Source organism: Equus caballus, chromosome 7 (assembly GCF_041296265.1).
Source record: "Equus caballus isolate H_3958 breed thoroughbred chromosome 7, TB-T2T, whole genome shotgun sequence".
NCBI classification, from domain to species: domain Eukaryota; kingdom Metazoa; phylum Chordata; class Mammalia; order Perissodactyla; family Equidae; genus Equus; species Equus caballus.
The window spans coordinates 75,516,421-75,522,447 of NC_091690.1; the positions used below are offsets into that span (position 1 = coordinate 75,516,421).

The 6,027-nt window shown below is 36.6% G+C and overlaps 1 pseudogene; it reads left to right on the forward strand.

Moving 5' to 3' along the window:
- On the forward strand, positions 5,092 to 6,027 carry OR52E20P (olfactory receptor family 52 subfamily E member 20, pseudogene; annotated as a pseudogene).

A 6,027-nucleotide genomic window follows, 5' to 3' on the forward strand; every position in this document is an offset into this window, starting at 1 on the left:
GTTGTTGATAGTAGAGGAAACAGTGAAGTGTGCCTGGGAACTCTGTGCTATCTTTCAATTTTTCTGTTAAACTAAAAAAATTGAGTTTATGTAAAAAATAAAAAGCAAAGAAATCATTGGATTTGGAAATTTCAGATTCTTTTGATGATGAACACAAAATTTTGTCTACATTGTCTTACAATAACTAAAATTGCTGTATAACCTATTAGAAATTAAAATCACATTTGGAATGATCAGAGAGCTCTCCATGCTGTCAAAGAATTATAGAATAAAGGTGAAAGAAAAAACAGAATCTAAAAAGATGGCTTGGCATTTGTGGTCACTTTTTCTTTAAAAATGTCTGATGACTCTTGCATAAGATAACAAGAAGATAAGTCAGATTTTCTTTAAATTGCTTTGCCAGTTGGACCATATTTTACTGGAGTTTGGCATTGAGGGCTTATTAACATGGACCCAGTTGATGCAAAGGAGTGATTTTCAGTTCTTTATGAACTTTTCATGTGTAATATATATATTTTTTATTATAATAATGATAAACTCCAAAGTCAGGATATTAGTAGTTAGATTTGATGAGGAAATGAGAAACAAGAGTATACAGCATGCTTCAATTTTAATCCATGTTTTATTATTCGTGCTAAACAGGGAGTGCATAGCTTTTTATTTGTATTTTTCCTGAATTTAAAATATTTTTATGATGAGAATTATTAAATACAAACATTTTAGAGAAGTCTGAAGCTGTTCAGTGTAAGTATGATAGATATTGAAGATTATGACGGCTCTGATAAGAAGTAGAAGAATGACCTGCATGCTAAATGGAGAAGGCAGCAGAGAATTACTGGCTGGGAAACTCAACTACATTTGGGAGCTCAAGTTTATTTTGGTTCTGTGAAGAAATATGGGGAAATTTATTTAAAACTAAATGAATGGGCATCATCTACAAAGCTAGTGGAATTTTCAATTTATTATTAACATTTACTAAATAGTTATTATGTGAAAGATATACTATCAGGCCAACCGCATGTTATCCTTCATTTAAACTTTACATAAGCCACATGAAGTAGATACCATTTTACTCCCCCTTTTCCATATAAGAATATTAAATCTTAATGAGGTTGTGTCTTGCTCAACTTCACACAGCTGGTAAGTGGATGAGCTTGCAAGAGGACACAGGCAATTAGGATCTACTCTGCTAGGTTCAACCACATTATTATATGGTTTTTGAGGGGGTTAAGAGTTCTCATGATTTGTAATGCCCTATCTTCCAGGCAAGGAGTTTAGTTGATTTACATAGGCTCAGGTACACATCACTGATTCTGTATAGTCGGTCTTTATCTCTAGAGGAGGACAAAACTCCCTGGTGGATTTTTAGACTTTTAGCATAGGCCCTGGCTGAAAATGGGTACCTTTGAGCCCTTGTCCTTCACAAATATGACCCTAGGGAATTTCATTTGGAGGCTCTCCTTTGGGGAATATCATATAAAGGATAAAAACTCCATTCCCTGTTTGGGTTTACATGGAAATAAGGAGACTAAGACAGGCTCAGAATGGCTTACGGTGCACAGTCTGGTGAGTCTACTACACGTTTCCCTAGTCTCCCAACAGGATGACAGGCAGAGAGGAAGAAAGGACAAGGGGCAGAAGTGTCATAAAGCTGAGGAGAGCAGAGGGGCTGAGATTGGGTTAATGATATGAAGGAAGTTCTATATTTATATGTCATAGCAAATATCCTTGATAGCTCCTATTTGCATTTTTATCTTTTTAATCATTATAAGATCAAATGTCTCAACCTAGGAAGATTTGTTCATTGTTTCCTATTAGGGTGAGGTAAAAAAAATAAAATAAACCCTTAAGATGTCCTTTCATATCCCAAGGCTAGGGTGATTAAAAGTAAAGATCTATAAAAGAAACAATAGAAATAGTCTAGTGCATTTCTGAGACCTGCTTTAGGCAGTGCAGATCAACAGGTAACTCCATACTCAAAATGAGTATCATGCTGTATAAACAGTTTACGGCATGTGCGGACACTTGAAAAAAAAAACAAACTGTGCTATGTTTCCAGAAGTCACAAGGTTTTGCTGATGTATTCCCATCTACAGTGTTGGCACTTATCTGCATATGGCACTTATCTCTAAGGGTCCAGGATTTTCAGTTTCTAGTTCTTTAGAGGGTCATGTATTGTGTATTGGAAAGATTAACCATTTTCCACAACTAAAGAATTCCTTAGTTTATCATCTAAAATTCCCAAGATAGCCAGCAAACTTTGGGTTCTCTTCATTGATTATCTCCATCACTCAAGATTTAAGACTAAGTAACATCCTGTTATACTAATTAAGCTATATTTCATTTTCCTTTTATCAAAGAAACCTTACAGTTTGCTTATATTTTGTTTATTACTTACCGAAACAACAGAATACAAAGATCACAGTTAAAACAAACTGCGTGTTTGATTTTAAGTTCACTATTCAAAAAAAAAAAAACCCTTGAAATATGTAGTCATGGGCCACATGATTGCATTTCAGTCAAGGACGGAGCGCATGTAAGACGGCAGTCCCATAAGATTAGTAGCAATAGCCTGAATATGTAGCAAGCTATACCATCTAGGTCTGTGTATAAAGTTCAACTCTCCATGATGTTCTCACAATGAAACCACCTAACGATGCACTTATCAGAAGATATCCCCGCAGTTAAGTGGCACATAACCATATTTAACATTTCCTTAACCAATACATCAGGCTCAGTACTAGATTTTAGATATAGAGATATAAGTAAGAGAGCGTTTCTTTAACGTTAAAGAGCTTACTTTCTAGAAATTAGATTAAACGTGCAAGTAAATATAATTTCAAATGATTTTGTAAAATGTGATTCCAAATACAATAGGCATGTGTACGGGACAGCTTACCCTGTTAATATTTCTTCCTTTCCCTCCAAATTTGCAAGAGATTTACTTCCTCTCTTCTTCTATCTACTTAAATCTACCGTTGAGTCTTTTGGCATTGCTTTTCTCCTACTTTTTTTTTTTTAAATCATTATCAGCCTGTCTAGATTATATCTGTGAGAGACGGGAGATTTATTTTTACAGTCATTTATTATTCCCCAGAGCATAGAATAATTTAGATTCTTCTTAAAAACCAGAAAAAATGGCTGGACCCATGGCCCAGTGGTTAAAATTCTGCGCACTCTGCTTTACAGCCCGAGTTCATGGGTTTGGATCCCAGGCATGGACCTACTCCACTTACGAGCTGTGCTGTGATGGCATCCCCCACACAAAAAATAGAGGAGGATTGGCACAGATGTTAGCTCTAGGCTAATCTTCCTCAAGTAAAGAAGAGGATGATTGGCAATGGATGTTAGTGCAGGGTGAATCTTCCTCACCAAAAAACCAAAAAGAAGCAAAGAAAACAGAAAAAAAAAACTTTAAGAATCATTTATGTAACAGTTACTTGTGTTAATTTTACCACTTGCAAAATATAAGCAAACTGTTGCCACAGCTTTCATATGTATATATATATAAGAGATAATATATATGTATATATTTATGTATATATATCATATATGCATATATATCACTGTTACTACATCATATAACTTGTGTATAAACATCTATTAAGTTACAAAGAAGATATTTGAGATTAAGCCAAAGAGTCATTTGATAAGAAGCAATGTTTGGTAGCCATGTCTGCAATTCTGTTGCCCAACAGGGATTACACTTTTAGTTCTCTAGTCTCCTCTGGACCACTCCATCTTCTTGGCAGGAAGCATACATTTTGAAGCCATGGGACACTCAATGATATGTTACAATGAAGAGGCACCACAAAAATTACTCTTAACATCGCGTAATATCTTACTTTCTAGTTTCTTTCTCCCTCCCTCTCCTTCTCTCTGTATCTGGATTAAAACATTTCTCTGAATACCTAAGGCTTTCACACTTAAGCATCTAAACCAAACCTTTCTATTGACATGGACACTCTTTCCCTTCTTTGGCTGGGTATTCCTGACTTTCAATTCTGGCCAACATTTATTCACTCTGAAAAATTCTGTCACATCTACTTTGCCATAAACATAATGGAATTGTAAATCACCAAATACTAGGTGAAAGAACATTTGTTTTCCCTGGCTTTCCACTATAATGAGTGAATACTATAAGCCTCCCTTAAGATTTGGGACACTTCACTAGTTCCAAGTGGGTTGGTCATGGTGAGACATAGAATGTTCTTCATAGTACATTGCAATTTGTGTTTTCTCCATTTGGCCTCCTTCTCAATACCTTGGTTAATTGATTAGCATTTTTGAGCCCCTGATCACTAACATGCATAAATGAAGAAAATGATATATTACGAACATCACCTGTACCATCTGACTTTGCATGCACCCCACTTTTGAGATCAGTACATTAAAATCTCTGATGATGACCATTCAAAGATGATGAATTTAAACATTTTCCCCTCAGATGCTGTTTTTAATAATCTGTAAAGCTCTATTGGCAATTTGAAATACAATTACAGAAAAGAAACAATAACTTGTGTCTCTGTGTGTATGTTGTATTATGTTACGTGTATTTCTGGTTAGGATTTGTAATTCATCAGTAAGCATCCGTCTTCATTAGTATATAGAAGGAAAACACAAAGAGAGTAAGCACTAAGGAATCATGATCCTGGTTATAATCTTTGTGTATATATTATTCCTTTCATTCATTCACTTATTACCTTCTTCATATATGTGTGTATATATTTATATATGTGTGTATATGTATATATAAGTAAATGTATGTAAAGAAGCAGATGCACAAATACATACATACAGCAAAAGATCACCTTCCATAGAATGAATAAAAATGAATTATGAAACAAAGATTTAGAGTAGTAAAATTAATCCAGTATTCTGTAACTAAATTGCAATTGTGAAAGTTTTACTAGCATAGAGTATGTTAATTATTCTGGCAAAAAGGCTATTGATGGGGTCGATAATGGGATAAACAGGTAAGATATCTGCTTTTTTCCAGTACCACAAAACATCCTGCTAACAGACTGGTACCTTCCAATATGGATCAGCACACATCTGCAATGAACACATTCATCTGAAATCACAAGCAAGATGTCCCTTTCCAATGACACTCAGCTCCATCCCTCCTCCTTCCTGCTACTGGGAATCCCAGGACTGGAAAACATCCACATCTGGATTGGCTTTCCCTTTTGTGCTCTGTATCTGATTGCACTCATAGGGAACTTCACCCTCTAATTTGTCATCCAGACTGAGCACAGCCTCCATCAGCCCATGTTCTACTTCTTGGCAATGCTGGCTACCATCGACCTGGGACTGTCCACAGCCACCATCCCTAAGATGCTGGGCATATTCTGGTTCAGACTCAGGGAGATCATTTTTGGTGCCTGCCTCATTCAGATGTTTTTCATTCACATCTTTACTGGCATGGAGTCAGTAGTCCTTCTTGCAATGGCTTATGACCGATACATAGCTATTTGTAATCCTCTCCTTTATATCACAATCCTTACTAACAAGATCATAGCTTTTATTGGTTTTGGGGTGGTTGGGAGATCTTTCCTCTCTGTATTCCCCTTTATATTCCTCATCTTGCGATTGCCCTTCTGTGGACACCATGTCATTCCCCACACATACTGTGAGCACATGGGTCTTGCTCGTCTGGCCTGTGCAAGCATCAAGGTCAATATCATATATGGTCTGGGGACCATAGCTATCCTGGGACTTGACATCATGGCCATTGCTCTGTCCTATGTCCAAATTCTCCATGCTATTTTCCGTCTCCGCTCCCGTGAGGCCAGGCTCAAGTCTCTCAGCACCTGTGGTTCCCATGTCTGTGTCATTTTGGCCTTTTACACCCCAGCCCTCTTCTCTTTTATGACACATCGTTTTGGCCAAAATGTTCCTGGCTACATCCATATCCTTCTGGCCAATCTCTATGTGGTTATTCCACCAGTGCTCAATCCTGTCATTTATGGAGTTAGGACAAAGCAGATCCGTGAAAGGGTGCTCAGAATATTTCTCCAGAAATAG